Source organism: Dendrobates tinctorius, unplaced genomic scaffold, assembly GCF_039654945.1.
Source record: "Dendrobates tinctorius isolate UK_male_01 unplaced genomic scaffold, ASM3965494v1 ptg000086l, whole genome shotgun sequence".
NCBI lineage: Eukaryota > Metazoa > Chordata > Amphibia > Anura > Dendrobatidae > Dendrobates > Dendrobates tinctorius.
Window position 1 is genome coordinate 52,882,678 of NW_027361754.1, and position 21,076 is coordinate 52,903,753.

At 47.1% G+C, this 21,076-nt stretch overlaps 1 long non-coding RNA gene across 1 annotated transcript in view; it reads right to left on the reverse strand.

Moving 5' to 3' along the window:
* The window catches only part of LOC141098064 (uncharacterized), a 41,428-nt gene extending 20,825 nt beyond the window's left edge, over positions 1-20,603 (reverse strand). The window contains exon 1 of the long non-coding RNA XR_012234137.1: positions 20,455-20,603. This is a non-coding gene — a long non-coding RNA (uncharacterized lncRNA). The remainder of the gene's footprint in view (positions 1-20,454) is intronic.
* Between the last annotated feature and the right edge of the window lie 473 nt (positions 20,604-21,076).

Below are 21,076 nucleotides of genomic sequence, written 5' to 3' on the forward strand. Positions count from 1 at the left end.
GTCTGAGGCAATTTTAGCCTGTTAACATTGAAATCTCTCTCCACCCCTGGTATGATCTGCTTAGTGTTCTGTGTAATCCTCGGGGACAGCTTGCTACAGTTCTATGAATGAAAAAGAAAAAAAAAAAGACAAAGTTTATTTTCTCAGGAGTCAGCAGTAAAGTACAACTGAGCTCACAGTCTGACTCCTGCAGGGACAGGAAGAAGAGACGATTATTAGGAATTCCACTCATCCTTCTACTCTATAGAAACTCACCGGCTACTATAAATATTGTACATGTCACAACACTGCATAGATCATCCTGAAAGAAGCTTCTTTTGAATGACCTCAAACATGGAGGTACGATGACTAGCACCATGCACCATAGGTGGTTTCCTATTCACCTGTATTTGTGCCCACAGCTCATAGATCATTATGCCTAAGGCCATAATAGCCAATTAACCATAGTTCCTTTAAGGAGGACCTGTCAACAAGTAAAAAATTGAACAGTTTTTTTTCATTCCTGATGTTCCTCTGAGTATACCACTTTTTCATTTTCATAAGTCCACCCTACTGTTTCTGCGATATGGGCCTTTTTATTTAGTGCTAATTTTTAAGATCTTTACTAAGGGGGAGAGGCTTACAATAGTAATAATTCAGAGCAGCCTAAAGACATGCCCCAGAGGATCCTAAGCTACGCTTCCTTGGAAAAGTTTACAAAAATTAGCACTAAATAAAAAGGCTCATGTCTCTGGAACACTATGGTGGATTTAAAAATAAACAAAACCTAAATACTCACGGCGGAATAAAATATTAACCCTTTTCCGACATGTGCTGTATAGATTCGGTGCTGCGGGAGCTACGATTCCGGCAAACTGAAGTACATATACTGCGCTGTGATCGCTTTGGCTCACGCTGAGCGCCGCTGCGATCGTGTGCAGGTGTCAGCTCTATGTGAGAGCTGACACCCTGCAGCAATGCCCACAATCCGTGCTAGCACCAATCGTTGGCGTTTAACCCCTGTGATGCCGCTGTCAATATTGACAGTGACATCATGGGGCTTCGCAGAGAGAGTGAGCTCTGTGCTCCCACAGTTGATGTCCCATCCTGGGACAATGTAAAATTATTTTTTAAAAATCACAAAAAAAGAAAAAATATTAACCCCTTTACCCCCAAGCGTGGTTTGCACGTTCATGACCGGGCCAATTTTTACAATTCTGACCACTGTCCCTTTATGAGGTAATAATTCTGGAACGCTTCCATGTATCCTGGTGATTCTGACATTGTTTTCTCGTGACATATTGTACTTCATGTTAGTGGTAAAATTTCATTCATATAACTTGCGTTTATTTGTGAAAAAGATGGAAATTTGGCGAAAATTTTGAAAATTTCGCAATTTTCCAACTTTGAATTTTTATGCCCTTAAATCACAGAGATATGGCACACAAAAAACTTAATAAGTAACATTTCCCACATGTTTACTTTACATCAGCACAATTTTGGAACAAAAATTTTTTTTTAGGAAGTTATAAGGGTTAAAAGTTGACCAGCGATTTCTCATTTTTACAACACCATATTTTTTTAGGGACTACATCACATTTGAAGTCACTTTGAGGGGTCTATGAGATAGAAAATATCCAAAAGTGACACAATTCTAAAAACTGCACCCCTGACCTGACTGTACTCAAAACCACATTCAAGAAGTTTATTAACCCTTCAGGTGCTTCACAGGAATTTTTTGAATGTTTAAAAAAAAATGAACATTTAACTTTTTTTCATAAAAAAATTACTTCAGGTACAATTTTTTTTATTTTACCCAGGGTAACAGGAGAAATTGGACTGCAAAAGTTATTGTGCAATTTGTCTTGAGTACACTGATACCTGATATGTGGGGGGAATCACTGTTTCGGCGCATGGCAGAGCTTGGAAGGGAATGTGCGATGTTTGACTTTTTCAACGCAAAATTGGCTGGAATTCAGATCAGACGGCATGTCTCGTTTGGAGAGCCCTTGATGTGCCTAAACAGTGGAAACCCCCCACAAATGACCCCATTTTGGAATCTATACCCTCCAAGAAACTTATCTAGATATATCGTGAGAACTTTGAACCCTCAAGGACTTTCTCAAAAGTTTATAGCGTACAGCTGTACAATTAAAAAAATCATATTTTTTCCACAAAAATGATCTTTTCACTCCCAATTTTTATTTTCCCAAGGGTAACAGGACCCCAAAAGTTATTGTCCAATTTGTCCTGAGTACGCTGACACCCCATATGTGTTAGGCGTCAGGTTCCTGCAGCTGCACAGCCGGAATCCAGAGCCTTGCATCCAGTGGTCTCACATTCTCCACCGACCGCTCAGGAGTCTGCACAGCAATCTTGACGTCCTAGACGCTCTGCTCAGACCAGCTCTGTAGGACTGGTTGTTGCTGCCACCTCTGGGTCAGCAATAGCAGCGCAGGCTGTCCTGCAGCAAGCCACTCCAGAGGCTAAGTCCTCTCGTCCCGCTACTGGGCATGCTCACGAGACGATCTCCCATTGGAGATCGGGAGTCACGTGCTCAGGTCCTTCTACTGATCTGATTGGTCCATCTCAGAGATCTGGAAGGTTTCGGCAGCGCACGGCTATAAAAGGCCCGCATGGCCGCACGGCCATGCGCTGGTATAGACTCTTCTTGCTAGATGTGTGAATGGTGATGGATGTATGATTCTGGTGACTGACTTATTAAGATTGCCCTCCCTCTGATATTACGCATGTGGATAGGGAACTATAGAAGGAGTCAGCGCCAGTCAGTGGCAAACCTTAGGCCACTGTGCACACCGCACCTCTACACTAGCGTCCGGTGGTGTCACGGCTCTCATGACACTATCGCATAGCGGCTGTGTCTGCCACCGCGCTGCATCCAGCAGCACTTGATGGTGTCCACAGTAGCGACGCCGCACGCACTGTAGGTCTAGACGGACACCGTCCCCTGTCTTGGGCCCGTGTCCTGTGACCAGATACTGTGCGTGCAATTTCGCTGAGACCTGTGAGTCTAACAGGCTCGGTGTTTATGTTACAGTTCCTCTGTGAGTTAACAGAGTCCACTCTGCGCACATCGGGTGATGTTGAACCCGTGCGCATTATACCGCTATATAGCGCATCTGCCATTGTCTAGCAGCGGTTTTAACACCTACTGCACGGTGGACCCCGGGAGGCAAACGCACTTTCCATTATTTAATATTTAGTGCGTTCCACCGTCCCTAACATTATTTGGGGGTAAACGACTATTTGGGCGCATGGCAGAGCTCGGAAGGGAAGCAGAGCCATTTGACTTTTTAGGCTGTAATTGAGATCGGACGCCATGTGGCTTTTAGAGAGCCCCTGATGTTCCTAAACAGTGGAAACCCCCCACAAATGACACCATTTTGGAAACTAGACTCCCCAAGGAACTTATGTAGATGTGTGGTGAGAACTTTGATTCCCCAAGGGCTTCACAGAAGTTTATAGCGTATGGCCGTAAAATGAAAAAATATTTTTTCTACAAACATGATCTTTTAGTCCCCAATTTTTTTATTTTCCCAAGGGTAATAGAAGAAATTGGACCCCAAAAGTTGTTGTCCAATTTGTCCTGAGTATGCTGATACACGATATGTGGGAGAAAACTACTGTATAGGCACACGTCGTGGCTCGGAAGAGAAGTAGTGACGTTTTGGAATGCAGACTTTGATGGAATGGTCTGCGAGTGTCATGTTGCGTTTGGAGAGCCCCTTATGTGCCTAAACTATTGAAACCCCCACAAGTGACCACATTTTGGAAACTAGACCCCCCCAAGAAAATTATCTAGATGTGTGGTGAGCACTTTGAACCCCCAAGTGCTTTACAGAAGTTTATAACGTAGAGCCATAAAAATAACATCATATTTTTTTTCCACAAAAATGAAGTTTACCCCCAATTTTTTATTTTTTCAAGGATAACAGGAGAAATTGGACCCCAAAAGTTGTTGTGCAATTTGCCCTGAGTAGGCTGATACCCCATATGTGTGGGTAAACCACTGTTTGTGTGCATGGCAGAGCTTGGAAGGGAAGGAGCACCGTTTGACTTTTTCAGCACAGAATTGGCTGGAATTGAGATCAGACGCCATGTTGTGTTTGAAGAGCCCCTGATGTACCTAAACAGTGGATACCCCCCCAATTCTAACTCCAACCCTAACCCCAACACACTCCTAACCCTAATCTCAGCCCTAACCCTAGACCTAATCATAGCCCTAACCCTAACCCTAGCCCTATCCCTAATGGGAAAATGGAAATAAATACATTTTTTTAATTTTCTTATTTTGCCCTAACTAAGGGGGTGATAAAGGGGGTTTGATTTACTATTTATAGCGGGTTATAGGGTGTGTGCACATTCTGCTGCGGATCCGCAGCAGTTTCTACTGTGTTGTACAGTACCTTTATAGTCAATGGAAATTGAAAAACGCAGTGCACATGCTGCGGATTTTTACGCACGGATTAGCTGCAGTTTTAAATCCGCAGCATGTCAATTCTTTGTGCGGAATCCGCAACGGTTTGACACCTGCTCCATGACCAGGAGTCATAACGCAGGTTAATCCACACTAAATCCGCAGGTAAAAAGCAGGTTATTTGACCTGTGGATTTAGCTAAATCTGAGTGGAAAAATCCGCAGCAGAATCCGCAACGTGTGCACACACCCTTATAGCGGTTTTTATGTTTGGCAGCTGTCACACGCTAAAAGACGCATTTTATTGTAAAACGAGTTTTTGCATCACCACATTTTGAGAGCTATAATTTTTCCATATTTTGACCCACAGAGTCATGTGAGGTCTTATTTTTGTGGGACGAGTTGACGTTTTCATTGGTACCATTTTCGGTCACGTGACATTTTTCATCGCTTTTGATTTTGATTTTTGGGACGCAGAATGAACAAATGCCAGCATTTCATGTATTTCTTTTTTGGGGGGCGTTTACACCGTTCCACGTGTGGTAAAATTGATAAAGCGATTTTATTCTTCGGGTCAGTACGATTACAGCGATACCTCATTTATATAAATTTTATGTTTTGGCGCTTTTATACAATAAAATAATTTTATATGAAAAATAATTATTTTTGCGTCGCTTTATTCTGCGAGCTGTAACTTTTTTAGTTTTTCGTTGATGACGCTGTATGACGGCTCGTTTTTTCCGGGACAAGATGAAGTTTTCAGCGGAACCATAATTATTTACACACTTCTTTTTTTCATGTGTTATTGCACTTTTTGTTCGGCGGTATGATGATAAAGCATTGTTTTTAGCTTTGCTTTTTATTTACAAAAAAAAAAGAATTTATTAGGGAATTATTTTTTTTTATTTAGGAATTTTGTTAAAATTATTTTTACAAGTGATTTTTTTTTTTACTTTATTTTATTGTCCGAGATTTGGACATCACTGACTAGTGTCAGATCGCTGAGCTGACACTTTGCACAGCACTGTGTCAGATCAGCGATCTGACAGGTGCTGCTCAGGCTTTCTCAGTGCCTGCTCTCAGCACTGAAAAAGACACCTCCCTGCAGGACCCCGAAGGCCCACGCAACCATCTTGGTTCCTGGGGCCTGCAGGGAGGAGACCCTCGGAGCAGCGCCAGCATATTGCGCTGCTCCGAGGGTCTCAGGGTAGCACGCAGTGAGCCCCCTCCCTGCGTGATTCTTCCCTGTGCCCCGGTATACTGTGATCATGTTTGATCGCAGTGTGCTGGGGTTAATGTGCTGGGGGCGTAGTGGGCCCATAGTGACGGATGTCAGCTGTGATAATCAGCTGACACCCCGCCGTGAGCTTCACTGATCGCGCTGACGTACTATCCCGTCCCCGGTCATACGGGCCCGGGTACCGAGGATGGGATAATAAGTCAGATGGCAAAAAGGGGTTAATCCAATAAATACTTTTTTTATGTAAAAAATAAAATAAAAATAAAAAAGTACACAGACTTGGTATCGATGCGTCCAGAACGACCCGACTTATAAAACTGTCCCACTAGTGAACAATGTAAAAAAAGAGTCAAAAAGCTATGTTTTATCATCATAGCGCCAAACAAAAATTGGAATAAAATGCAATAAAAAAGACAAATTTACATAAAGATGGTTCCACTGAAAACGTCATCTTGTCCCGCAAAAAAAACTGTTTTTGTCCTGATGAAGAGGTCCTGCATGACCTCAAACATATTGACTCTTGAAGCCTGTGTAATAAATCTTCGAAGTATATTTTTTCATGAGCCTTCATCAGCAGCGCATTAAGCGACTCTTCCACCATTTTCTATTTTATGTGCCCAAAAGTAATTCCAATAAAAATGTCAACTCGTCCCACCAAAAGCAAGCTCTCGCACGACTCTGTCAGCAAAACTATGGAAAAATTATAGCTATCAAAATTCTGCAATGCAAAAATTAGTTTTTGCAATAAAAAAAGTCTCTTAGTGTGTGACAGCAGCTTATCATAAAAAACCCGATATAAATCTGGTATTGCTGTAATTGCACTGACCTGAAGAATAAAGTTGTCAAATCACTTATACCACACAAGTGTAAAAAATATGTGGGGTCCCTGAGGGTCCTGTCGCCACAGAGGAACTGCACCTCATCCAGAGGTGTGGTATCCCACCATCAGGTAAGGAAGGATTACCACCCAGGACTCCTAACACTGCACTCATGCACACACTAGCTAGTCAGGGCACCTGGAGGTACCCTTCGGGAGGATGGCCTCATCCCAGACTGGCTAGGAAAGGGTGTGGGGGGTTAGTGTAGAAGGTAGGTAGAGTGGGAGGAGCTTAGGTAGTGGAGTGATAGTTAGGCATCCAATCAGAGTGAGAAAGGTGACAGTTGGTGGGAGGAGCTAGTTCTGAGGTAAAGAGATCATTCCAGAAACTAGTCAGTCGGTGACAGGATAGCGGAGGAGCAGGACTGACGCAGTGAGAGTCTCAGTCAGTGAGAGAAACATCCAGAGGGAAGCTCCTAAGAGAAGAGAAGGGGTCCTTGGGCATGGGTAGTGCGATAAGCCACCTGTGGGGCCCGCATCCTGAAAAGGAGGACCAGGTCGCAGTGAGGAAGCCGGCCCCTCAAACTAGTGGAGTACTACAAAGCTCAGCTAGAAAGCTGGAGACTGAGGTGACTTTAAGTGCCTCGGCCACAACCGTGCACATTCCTAGCAAAGGTGGCTGTAGAGGATCCCGGGGCCTGACCCATGTCACTCGGTGAGATCCATGGCTGGCGGCTTGGGGACACTCTGAGCGAAGGCGCAGGGCAGGAGAGAGAGGAGTGAACAGCGCAGAGAGACGGCCTAGAAAGGTGAACACTAGAGTTGAGCGAAACGGGTCGAAAAATTTCAAAAGTCGCCGACTTTTGGCAAAGTCGGGTTTCATGAAACGAAACCCGACCCTAGGATGAGGTCGGCCACGAGGTCGGCGACTTACGCGCCAAAGTCGCGTTTCAAAAGTTTGTTTTGCGCTCTTTTTCAGCCAATCAGGATCCATGGACACTGTGGGCAACGTGATGACATAGGCAGGGGTCACCACCATCTTTCAGAAGGGCATGCAAGTGATTGACTTGCTTTGGTGGGCGTCACAGGGGGTATAAAAGGGAGTGCACGCCGACCGCCATCTTACTTCTGCAGATCTCAGTATAGGGAGAGGTTGCTGCTGATTCTGTAGGGAGAGCGTTAGGCAGGGAAGAAGACAAAAAAACTGCTTCTGCTGCTAGCGATTTGGCCTGCACAACACACCAGTCACTGTGTGTGCAGTGCAAGGGGAGGCTATATAGTGGTGTATCAGTGGTGTTGGTTGTTGGGCTGCCTTCTAAGGCTTCCTGACATTCCTGCATTGCTGTTTACCCACTGCTCTGCAAACTGCTTTTTTAAAAGCAATCCCAATTTTTTTTTTTGTCCTGCTGAGAAGAAAAAAAAACTGCTTCTGCTGCTAGCAATTTGGCCTGCACAACACACCAGTCACTGTGTGTGCAGTGCAAGGGGAGGCTATATTGTGGTGTATCAGTGGTGTTGGTTGTTGGGCTGCCTTTTAAGGCTTCCTGACAGGCTGGCATTGCTGTTTACCCACTGCTCTGCAAACTGCTTTTTTAAAAGCAATCCAATCTCCCTTATCCTCTAGTCACTTTTGTCACAGCTGTGCCATCGAGCCTGTCACATAACGCTCAGATATTCATTGGGCCTCACACAATCCACACACACAATGTTGGTGGTGGATCTGATGGTAGTGGCAAGAGCAAAATAGGACCGAATGCAGGAGGTGCTGACCCTGCGTCATCGTCTGGCTACATAAGGCCTCGAACGCTTAGTTTTCTAGGAGTTGGCAAACCGCTTTTAAAGCCAGAGCATCAGGAAAAAGTTTTGTCTTACATTGCTGACTCAGCCTCCAGCTCTATCGCCTCCTCTTCTTCAGTTGTAAAAAGTAAAAGCACTGAGTCGTCATTGGAGGCTCATGTTCATGAACCACACCTTTCCTTGTGTCCTTCACCCCAACCAAGATTGAAGGATGACGCAGGCCATACTACTGATTACTCCATGGAGCTGTTTTCACATACCATGCCTGGATTATCAAGTGAAATGGTGAATTACCCAGGCCAAGATGAATCTGACATGGAGTGCACTGATGCACAGCCGCTGATGGATGATTCTGCTGGTACATTCACTCAGAGCACTACATTGTCCTCGCAGTGTACAGAGCCAGATTCTGACCCTGATGAGACTCAGGTGCCCCTTCCCGCACACTATACCACCATACACGGTGACACAGAGGAAGGTGCACATGACATAGAAGAGGAGGTGATGGATGACCCAGTTGTTGACCCAGATTGGCATCCATTGGGGGAAGAGGGTGCTGCTTCCAATAGCTCAGATGAGGAGCATCCACAGCAGACATCGACATCGCAACAGCTGTTATCTGGCAGGCCCAGAGCACTCCAAAGACAGGTTCCAAACATCAAAAGAGTTGCTGGACAGCTTGTCCAGAGGGTCAAAAGATCACAGCGTGCTAGGCCGCAAAATGTCTGCCAAAGTAGGAAGAGTGCAGTGTGGCACTTTTTTGAACAAAATCCTCATGATCAGGCCAAGGTTATCTGTAAGAAGTGCGCAAAGACCTTTAGCCGAGGGAAAAATCTGAAAAATTTGAATACCAGTTGCATGCTTAGACATTTAACCAGCATGCACTCGCAAGCGTGGACACAACACCAAACCTCAAGTGCCACATGTGCAACTGATCACAACGAAGGTAGTCAGCAACGCTACATTGTTTCCCCCACTGAAACCACCGGTTAGCACAGCAGCAAATGTTGAGGTGTCGTTGCAAGGCCACAGCAGTCAGGGAATCCCACTGTTATATCAACGAAAGACTGATTCTAGGCCATCAGAAAGAACACCAACTCCATCACCATCATCAACCCTCTCTCAGTCCGCCCTGTCCTTCGCTACTTCCACCATATGCAGCTCTCAAGTCCAGCTCACCCTCCCAGACACTATGAGTAGGTCAAGAAAGTACTCAGTCTCTCATCCGCGTACACTGGGTTTGAACGCCCACATTGCCAAACTAATCTCGTTTGAGATGATGCCCTTTCGGTTGGTGGAAAGCACAGCTTTCCGCGAACTCATGGCCTATGCAGTACCACGCTATGACCTACCCAGTCGCCACTTCTTCTCTCGCAAAGCCATCCCAGCCCTCCACCATCATGTGAAAGACCGCATTGTCCATGCACTCAAGCAGTCAGTGAGCGGAAAGGTGCACCTCACAACTGATGCATGGTCCAGTCGGCATGGCCAGGGCCGTTACGTGTCCATCACTGCGCACTGGGTTAATGTGGTGGATGCAGGGTCCACAGGGGACAGCGGTGGTGGGACAGTGCTGCCTAGCCCACGGTATAGGAAACAGTTGGCTGTAGGCGTTCGACCCTCCTCCTCCAGAAGCGAAAGCTCGTCCACAGAGCGCAGTCATACGAGCACTCCATCTGCAGCTGCCACTGTAGCACACGATGTGTCCCCCTATCGAGCAGCTAGTGGAAAGCGTCAGCAGGCTGTGTTGCAGATGATGTGTTTGGGCAACAGACACACTGCCGAGGTGCTGGCCGAGTACTTGAAGCGACAAACTGAGTCATGGCTGGGCAGTGTACATCTTGAGGCAGGCAAGGTAGTTAGTGATAACGGCCGTAATTTTGTGGCAGCCATAGCCCTTTCAAAACTCAGCCATATACCTTGCTTGGCTCACACCTTGAACCTGGTAGTGCAGTGATTCCTCAAAAATTATCTGGAGTTAACAGCCCTGCTCCAGAAGGTGCGAAGACTGTGCGCGCACATCCGCCGGTCGCCTGTACACTCCGTTCGTATGCAGAAGCTGCAGCGATTGCTCCACCTTCCCAACCACCGCCTCATTATCGACATTGCAACAAGGTGGAACTCCACCCTGCACATGGTGGAGCGGCTGTGCGAGCAGAGGCAGGCCATAATGCATTTGTGGGAGGATACACGGCCAGGCACTTTGAGAGCAGACATGGAGTTGACAGGTGTGCAGTGGTCGAAGCTGAAAGACCTCTGTAAAGTCCTTCAGTGTTTTGAGGAATGCACACGGCTGGTAAGCGCAGACGACGCCATCCTAAGCATGAGCATCCCACTTATGCGTCTGCTCATGCAAACTTTGACGCACCTTAAGGAGCAGGCGTCTGCAGCCAATGTTGATGAGGAGGAAGAGGAGGAGGGAATCCTTGATGACATTCAGCCATTGTCTGCTCAGGGACCTCTCCTGGACGAGGTGGAGGAAGAAGAGGAGGAGGAGGATGATGGGGATGATTACTTAGGGGAGGAGGATGCATCTCGTGGGGCAAGTGAAAATGTTGGCGTGGCAAGGTCTGGTACAGGGTTTGTGCGTGACTGGAGGGATGTGGATTTGCCAGAAACTGCTCCTCCAACCAGCACTCGCAGTGCATCATTGACACCGGGAACATTGGCCCACATGTCAGATTATGCCTTGCAGATCCTAAAAAGGGACCCACGCATTGCCAAAATGATTAACGATGACGACTACTGGTTGGCCAGCATCCTGGATCCATGCTATAAAGGCAAATTACAAAACATCATGCCACAGGAGAACCTTGACCTAATATTGGCTAATAAACAAGCAACTCTGGTAAATCGGTTGCTTGAGGCATTCCCAGCACACAGCAGCGGTGATGGTTCTCACACGAGCCGTACTGGCCGGGGGCAGCTTGGTAGAGGTGTTCGTGGTGCACACAGCAGAAGTGGCGTTGGAGACAGGGGTTTCATGACAATGTTGTGGACTGATTTTTCAAGTACCGCTCACACAACTGGTAATACTGCATCGATGGAAAGTGACAGGAGACAGCAGTTGTCAACTATGGTTACAAACTACTTTTCCTCCCATATCGATGTTCTCCCACACAGGTCATTCCCCTTTGACTATTGGGCCGCTAAACTGGACACCTGGCCTGAATTGGCACAATATGCCTTACAGGAGCTCGCTTGCCCAGCTGCAAGTGTGCTATCGGAAAGAGTCTTCAGTGCAGCTGGATCAATCCTGACAGAAAAAAGGACCCGTCTGTCAACCCAAAATGTGGATGATCTAACCTTCATTAAAATGAACCACGCATGGGTTTCCAAGGATTTTGTCCCACCTTCCCCTGATGACACATAGGGTGACAGAAAAATGGCTTGCTTTGGTCCACCTCTTCCTGGTACTTCACCTATTTCGCCTTTTGCATCAGCTGAATGTCCAACATCAACATATGCCACTTTCTAAAACTCCCTAACTGTGCTGCCTCCCCCCCCCATGGCCGGGGTCACCACCTAGCGCACGACACCGTGCGAGTGCCGTTGCCCTGGACAGGTGGGTAGGCCGACTCTTGGGCGCGGGCACTGGCACAGGGTCCCTCATAGTGCAATCAAGTGTCTCTGACGGTGGTGGTGCACACCCGCCGTCAGACACACCGCCGTACTATGAGGGGCCCAGTGCCAGTACCGACGCCGACGAGTGGGCCCCCCTTGCTTGGGTAGGGCCCCAGCATTTGCAATCTTTACCTCTCCCTGCTCCTCCGCTGTGTAATCTGGGCCGTCAAATCCATACTGTGCCTGACACCGTCTGAGCCTGCCTCCTGATGTATAGACATATATTTTGAATGTGTACGCTATCCATACATGTTATCCGGGGATACGGTACCCTTTCCAACCTTTGTGCAATCACGTGCAATCCATACTGGGCCTAACACCGTCTGAGCCTGCCTCCTGAGACATATTTTGAATGTGTACGCTATCCATACATGTTATCTGGGGATACGGTACCCTTTCTAACCTTTGTGCAATCACGTGCAATCCATACTGGGCCCAACACCGTCTGAGCCTGCCTCCTGAGACATATATTTGAATGTGTACGCTATCCATACATGTTATCTGGGGATACGGTACCCTTTCTAACCTTTGTGCAATCACGTGCAATCCATACTGGGCCTAACACCGTCTGAGCCTGCCTCCTGAGACATATTTTGAATGTGTACGCTATCCATACATGTTATCCGGGGATACGGTACCCTTTCTAACCTTTGTGCAATCACGTGCAATCCATACTGGGCCTAACACCGTCTGAGAATGATAGATGGGGCCCACCATACACTGGAACATTCCAAAGGTGGACATCAGACACTGGAGCAGCATTTACAGGGCCCATTATACACTAGAGCATTAGAAATGGGGCCCATTATGTTTGGAGTATTATTTGGGCCCAAAAGACAGTGGAGCTTCATCCATGGGGACCAACATATACTGTAGCATTATGTGGAGCTCATCATATACTGTTTCAAACATTATATGGGACCAATGATTCTGTATGGAGAAATAGATGGGCCTCGTCATGAGATGTAAAAAGTGAGGTATTTTTCATTGTACTATACCGCTATTTCTCTGCCGTATCGGAGCATGATGAGTTGTGGTATGTGTTAAAGGGGCGCTCTTTCGCCCAGGGCACATGAAAACCTGGAGCCAGCCCTCCCCCCCCACAGTCTGTAGCCAAATAACCTTAATTAACTTCATAATACAAGTTACGCACTGAAAAATGGGGGTTGACAAGCTTAAGTAAGAAGAATTGATGCTTTTGGCATTCAAATGGGCACTGTTGGTGTGTTTCCTGTCCTCCTCTCACTGCCGACTTTTATTCCCCATTGACTTACATTGGGTTTCGTGTTTCGGGACGACCCCGACTTTACCCTATAATCGGACGATCTTGCTCGACCCGACTTTTGGAAAAGTCGGGTTTCACGAAACGAAACGCGACCCTAAAAAAACCAATAGTCGCTCAACTCTAATTACAATTATTACCCGCGAACAATGATTTCCCAGTAAGTGCAGGTCAACCGCAGTTCCGGAATTAGGCCTAACCGTCATTCCTGAAAAAATGAAAAACTTACGTGTGCAAACCACAGGTGCTGTAGCTTGCTTAACAGCTCGCCAGTCGTTCTCACGCCCAGTATGGATTACACGTGATTGCACAAAGGTGAGAAAGGGTACCGTATCCCCAGATAACATGTATGGATAGCGTACACATTCAAAATATATGTCTATACATCAGGAGGCAGGCTCAGACGGTGTTAGGCCCAGTATGGATTGCACAAAGGTTAGAAAGGGTACCGTTTCCCCGGATAACATGTATGGATAGCGTACACATTCAAAATATATGTCTATACATCAGGAGGCAGGCTCAGACGGTGTTAGGCCCAGTATGGATTGCACGTGATTGCACAAAGGTTAGAAAGGGTACCGTTTCCCCGGATAACATGTATGGATAGCGTACACATTCAAAATATATGTCCATACATCAGGAGGCAGGCTCAGACGGTGTTAGGCCCAGTATGGATTGCACAAAGGTTAGAAAGGGTACCGTATCCCCAGATAACATGTATGGATAGCGTACACATTCAAAATATATGTCTATACATCAGGAGGCAGGCTCAGACGGTGTCAGGCACAGTATGGATTTGACGGCCCAGACTACACAGCGAAGGAGCAGGGAGAGGTAAAGATTGCAAATGCTGGGGCCCTGCCCAAGCAAGGGGGGCCCACTCGTGGGCGTCGGTACTGGCACTGGGCCCCTCATAGTACGGCGGTGTGTCTGACGGCGGGTGTGCACCACCACCGTCAGAGACACTTGATTGCACTATGAGGGACCCTGTGCCAGTGCCCGCGCCCAAGAGTCGGCCTACCCACCTGTCCAGGGCAACGGCACTCACACGGTGTCGTGCGCTAGGTGGTGACCCCGGCCATGGGGGGGGGGGGGGGGAGGCAGCACAGTTAGGGAGTTTTAGAAAGTGGCATATGTTGATGTTGGACATTCAGCTGATGCAAAAGGTGAAATAGGTCAAGTCCCAGGAAGAGGTGGACCAAAGCAAGCCTTTTTTCTGTCACCCTATGTGTCATCAGGGGAAGGTGGGACAAAATCCTTGGAAACCCATGCGTGGTTCATTTTAATGAAGGTTAGATCATCCACATTTTGGGTTGACAGACGGGTCCTTTTTTCTGTCAGGATTGATCCAGCTGCACTGAAGACTCTTTCCGATAGCACACTTGCAGCTGGGCAAGCGAGCTCCTGTAAGGCATATTGTGCCAATTCAGGCCAGGTGTCCAGTTTAGCGGCCCAATAGTCAAAGGGGAATGACCTGTGTGGGAGAACATCGATATGGGAGGAAAAGTAGTTTGTAACCATAGTTGACAACTGCTGTCTCCTGTCACTTTCCATCGATGCAGTATTACCAGTTGTGTGAGCGGTACTTGAAAAATCAGTCCACAACATTGTCATGAAACCCCTGTCTCCAACGCCACTTCTGCTGTGTGCACCACGAACACCTCTACCAAGCTGCCCCCGGCCAGTACGGCTCGTGTGAGAACCATCACCGCTGCTGTGTGCTGGGAATGCCTCAAGCAACCGATTTACCAGAGTTGCTTGTTTATTAGCCAATATTAGGTCAAGGTTCTCCTGTGGCATGATGTTTTGTAATTTGCCTTTATAGCATGGATCCAGGATGCTGGCCAACCAGTAGTCGTCATCGTTAATCATTTTGGCAATGCGTGGGTCCCTTTTTAGGATCTGCAAGGCATAATCTGACATGTGGGCCAATGTTCCCGGTGTCAATGATGCACTGCGAGTGCTGGTTGGAGGAGCAGTTTCTGGCAAATCCACATCCCTCCAGTCACGCACAAACCCTGTACCAGACCTTGCCATGCCAACATTTTCACTTGCCCCACGAGATGCATCCTCCTCCCCTAAGTAATCATCCCCATCATACTCCTCCTCCTCTTCTTCCTCCACCTCGTCCAGGAGAGGTCCCTGAGCAGACAATGGCTGAATGTCATCAAGGATTCCCTCCTCCTCTTCAACATTGGCTGCAGACGCCTGCTCCTTAAGGTGCGTCAAAGTTTGCATGAGCAGACGCATAAGTGGGATGCTCATGCTTAGGATGGCGTCGTCTGCGCTTACCAGCCGTGTGCATTCCTCAAAACACTGAAGGACTTTACAGAGGTCTTTCAGCTTCGACCACTGCACACCTGTCAACTCCATGTCTGCTCTCAAAGTGCCTGGCCGTGTATCCTCCCACAAATGCATTATGGCCTGCCTCTGCTCGCACAGCCGCTCCACCATGTGCAGGGTGGAGTTCCACCTTGTTGCATTGTCGATAATGAGGCGGTGGTTGGGAAGGTGGAGCAATCGCTGCAGCTTCTGCATACGAACGGAGTGTACAGGCGACCGGCGGATGTGCGCGCACAGTCTTCGCACCTTCTGGAGCAGGGCTGTTAACTCCGGATAATTTTTGAGGAAGCACTGCACCACCAGGTTCAAGGTGTGAGCCAAGCAAGGTATGTGGCTGAGTTTTGAAAGGCCTATGGCTGCCACAAAATTACGGCCGTTATCACTAACTACCTTGCCTGCCTCAAGATGTACACTGCCCAGCCATGACTCAGTTTGTCGCTTCAAGTACTCGGCCAGCACCTCGGCGGTGTGTCTGTTGCCCAAACACATCATCTGCAACACAGCCTGCTGACGCTTTCCACTAGCTGCTCGATAGGGGGACACATCGTGTGCAACAGTGGCAGCTGCAGATGGAGTGCTCGTACGACTGCGCTCTGTGGACGAGCTTTCGCTTCTGGAGGAGGAGGAGGAGGAGGGTCGAACGCCTACAGCCAACTGTTTCCTATACCGTGGGCTAGGCAGCACTGTCCCACCACCACTGTCCCCTGTGGACCCTGCATCCACCACATTAACCCAGTGCGCAGTGATGGACACGTAATGGCCCTGGCCATGCCGACTGGACCATGCATCAGTTGTGAGGTGCACCTTTCCGCTCACTGACTGCTTGAGTGCATGGACAATGCGGTCTTTCACATGATGGTGGAGGGCTGGGATGGCTTTGCGAGAGAAGAAGTGGCGACTGGGTAGGTCATAGCGTGGTACTGCATAGGCCATGATTTCGCGGAAAGCTGTGCTTTCCACCAACCGAAAGGGCATCATTTCAAACGAGATTAGTTTGGCAATGTGGGCGTTCAAACCCAGTGTACGCGGATGAGAGACTGAGTACTTTCTTGACCTACTCATAGTGTCTGGGAGGGTGAGCTGGACTTGAGAGCTGCATATGGTGGAAGTAGCGGTGGACAGGGCGGACTGAGAGAGGGTTGATGATGGTGATGGAGTTGGTGTTCTTTCTGATGGCCTAGAATCAGTCTTTCGTTGATATAACAGTGGGATTCCCTGACTGCTGTGGCCTTGCAATGACACCTCAACATTTGCTGCTGTGCTAACCGGTGGGTTTACAGTGGGGGAAACAATGTAGCGTTGCTGACTACCTTCGTTGTGATCAGTTGCACATGTGGCACTTGAGGTTTGGTGTTGTGTCCACGCTTGCAAGTGCATGCTGGTTAAATGTCTAAGCATGCAACTGGTATTCAAATTTTTCAGATTTTTCCCTCGGCTAAAGGTCTTTGCGCACTTCTTACAGATAACCTTGGCCTGATCATGAGGATTTTGTTCAAAAAAGTGCCACACTGCACTCTTCCTACTTTGGCAGACATTTTGCGGCCTAGCACGCTGTGATCTTTTGACCCTCTGGACAAGCTGTCCAGCAACTCTTTTGATGTTTGGAACCTGTCTTTGGAGTGCTCCGGGCCTGCCAGATAACAGCTGTTGCAATGTCGATGTCTGCTGTGGATGCTCCTCATCTGAGCTATTGGAAGCAGCACCCTCTTCCCCCAATGGATGCCAATCTGGGTCAACAACTGGGTCATCCATCACCTCCTCTTCTATGTCATGTGCACTTTCCTCTGTGTCACCGTGTATGGTGGTATAGTGTGCGGGAAGGGGCACCTGAGTCTCATCAGGGTCAGAATCTGGCTCTGTACACTGCGAGGACAATGTAGTGCTCTGAGTGAATGTACCAGCAGAATCATCCATCAGCGGCTGTGCATCAGTGCACTCCATGTCAGATTCATCTTGGCCTGAGTAATTCACCATTTCACTTGATAATCCAGGCATGGTATGTGAAAACAGCTCCATGGAGTAATCAGTAGTATGGCCTGCGTCATCCTTCAATCTTGGTTGGGGTGAAGGACACAAGGAAAGGTGTGGTTCATGAACATGAGCCTCCAATGACGACTCAGTGCTTTTACTTTTTACAACCGAAGAAGAGGAGGCGATAGAGCTGGAGGCTGAGTCAGCAATGTAAGACAAAACTTTTTCCTGATGCTCTGGCTTTAAAAGCGGTTTGCCAACTCCTAGAAAATTAAGCGTTCGAGGCCTTATGTAGCCAGACGATGATGCAGGCTCAACACCTCCTGCATTCGGTCCTATTTTGCTCTTGCCACTACCATCAGATCCACCACCAACACCATCATTACCAGCTGCCAACCCCCTGCCCAATTCCACGGCCTCTTCCACCAGCCTTCCTCATTTTTGGTAGAAATGTAGACAAAATCCAACAAACTATATAGTAATGTAAAACAAGGTACAAGGTGTCTATAGGACAGGGGAGATTTTGAATTTCTGCAGACACTGATATCTGAGCGCTATGTGACAGGCTCGATGGCACAGCTGTGACCAAAGTGACTAGAGGATAAGGGAGATTTTGAATTTCTGCACACACTTGTGGACACTGGACACTTTTGGATTGTGTGAGGTCCAATGAATATCTGAGCGCTATGTGACAGGCTCGATGGCACAGCTGTGACCAAAGTGACTAGAGGATAAGGGAGATTTTGAATTTCTGCAGACACTGGACACTTTTGGATTGTGTGAGGCCCAATGAATATCTGAGCGCTATGTGACAGGCTCGATGGCACAGCTGTGACCAAAGTGACTAGAAGATAAGGGAGATTTTGAATTTCTGCACACACTTGTGGACGCTGGACACTTTTGGATTGTGTGAGGCCCAATGAATATCTGAGCGCTATGTGACAGGCTCGATGGCACAGCTGTGACCAAAGTGACTAGAGGATAAGGGAGATTTTGAGTTTCTGCAGACACTTGTGGACACTGGACACTTTTGGATTGTGTGAGGCCCACTGATATCTGAGCGCTATGTCACAGGCTCGATGGCACAGCTGTGACAAAAGTGACTAGAGGATAAGGGAGATTGGATTGCTTTTAAAAAAGCAGTTTGCAGAGCAGTGGGTAAATAGCAATGCCAGCCTGTCAGGAAGCCTTAAAAGGCAGCCCAACAACCAACACCACTGATACACCACAATATAGCCTCCCCTTGCACTGCACACACAGTGACTGGTGTGTTGTGCAGGCCAAATCGCTAGCAGCAGAAGCAGTTTTTTTTTCTTCTCAGCAGGACAAAAAAAAAAAAAAATTGTGATTGCTTTTAAAAAAGCAGTTTGCGGAGCAGTGGGTAAACAGCAATGCAGGAATGTCAGGAAGCCTTAGAAGGCAGCCCAACAACCAACACCACTGATACACCACTATATAGCCTCCCCTTGCACTGCACACACAGTGACTGGTGTGTTGTGCAGGCCAAATCGCTAGCAGCAGAAACAGTTTTTTTGTCTTCTTTCCTGCCTAACGCTCTCCCTACAGAATCAGCAGCAACCTCTCCCTATACTGAGATCGGCAGAAGTAAGATGGCGGTCGGCGTGCACGCCCTTTTATACCCCCTGTGACGCCCACCAAAGCAAGCCAATCACTTGCATGCCCTTCTTAAAGATGGTGGTGACCCCTGCCTATGTCATCACATTGCCCACAGTGTCCGTGGATCCTGATTGGCTGAAAAAGAGCGCAAAACAAACTTTTGAAACGCGACTTTGGCGCGTAAGTCGCCGACCTCGTGGCCGACCTCATCCTAGGGTCGGGTTTCGTTTCATGAAACCCGACTTTGCCAAAAGTCGGCGACTTATGAAATTTTTCGACCCATTTTGCTCAACTCTAATAATCATCAATATTAACAGGAATAAACACTTGAAATACATCACTAGGTTTGTAATGACTCTATATAATATATAAGCTTCACTGCTTGTATAGAAGAACTGAAATAAATTAACTTTTTGATTATATTCTAATTTTGTGATAAGCACCTCTATAGGTCATGAGGCAATGAGTCTTTTCTGGAAGGCAATCACCTGTGTGATCCCACTCAACAAAACCCTGCTCCCACTGGTATTATTGATTTAGTTCTTACAGGATCCATGACTGATATATATTGACAGGCCTAATTCTGTTTTGTAAAGAATACTAAGACTTCTCATCTTCTTATAATAGAACTGTCAGCCTTCCACCAGGATCTCACATCATTTAGCTTGTGAAGGGCCAATAAGAAGTTTACTGGACGGAGTAATGATGCAAGCATAAATTGAGTCTAAAATTAAGAATTAAATCAAAGGGCAGAATGGTGGCTCAGTGGTCAGCACTATATGGGGGCTCACTGCTTAGCACACATAAGGAAAAAACTCCCAAAAATTAAAAAAAACACATTTGAAAGGTTGACTCACCAAACCCTTACTAATGCACTAGCAGGATGCAGCAGACCTCCATTGATAAAGGCTGGGGCAGCACAGGTGCAAACCACTGATGAAAACAGCCAGTAACCCAAGAGGGTCTGGCTGCCTAGTGGAAAAAATGCACACAAATAGGGCTTGCATAGAACATCAGTCACACAGATAAGTGTGGTGCAAAGTGTCTCAACAGCCGATTACTGATGCCCATAGTATTAGCAGGCGGGCTGCTCAGCACTATATATATGCATCACACAGAAAAAACCAAGCCAACATAAAGAGGTCTAGCTGCATCCTGCAAAAATGATAAAAAGTGCAAAAATATATGGGGTATTAAAGTTACTATTTTGGCCAAAGCAGATTAGCTCGCAACCCAACGTCAAGGGTCCCCAAATTTTGTGAGTCCCTAACACTAAATCTGAACAGCGCACATAAGGAAAAAATTCCCAAAAAAATTCAAAAAAACACATTTGAAAGGTTGACTCACCAAACCCTGACTAATGCACTAGCAGGATGCAGCAGACCTCCACTGATAAAGGCTGGGGCAGCACAGATGCAAACCACTGATGAAAATAGCCAGTAACCCAAGAGGGTCTGGCTTCCTAGTGGAAAAAATGCACACAAATAGGGCTTGCATAGGACATCAGTCACATAGATAAGTGTGGTGCAAAGTGTCTGAACAGCCTATTAATGATGCCCATAGTATTAGCAGGCGGGCTGCTCAGCACTATACATATGCATCACACAGAAAAAACCAAGCCAACATAAAGAGGTCTAGCTGCATCCTGCAAAAATGATAAAAAGTGCAAAAAGATAAAAAGATATAGGGTATTAGTTACTATTTTGGCAAAAGCAGATTAGATCGCAACCCAATATCAAGGGTCCCCAAATTTTGTGAGTCCCTAATACTAAATCTGAACAGTGCACATAAGGCTGTTCCGACACTTTGCACCACACTTATCTGTGTGACTGATGTCCTATGCAAGACCTATTTGTGTGCATTTTTTCCACTAAGCAGCCAGACCCTCTTGGGTTACTGGCTTTTTTCATCAGTGGTTTGCACCTGTGCAGCCCCAGCCTTTATCAATGGAGGTCTGGTCTGATGCATC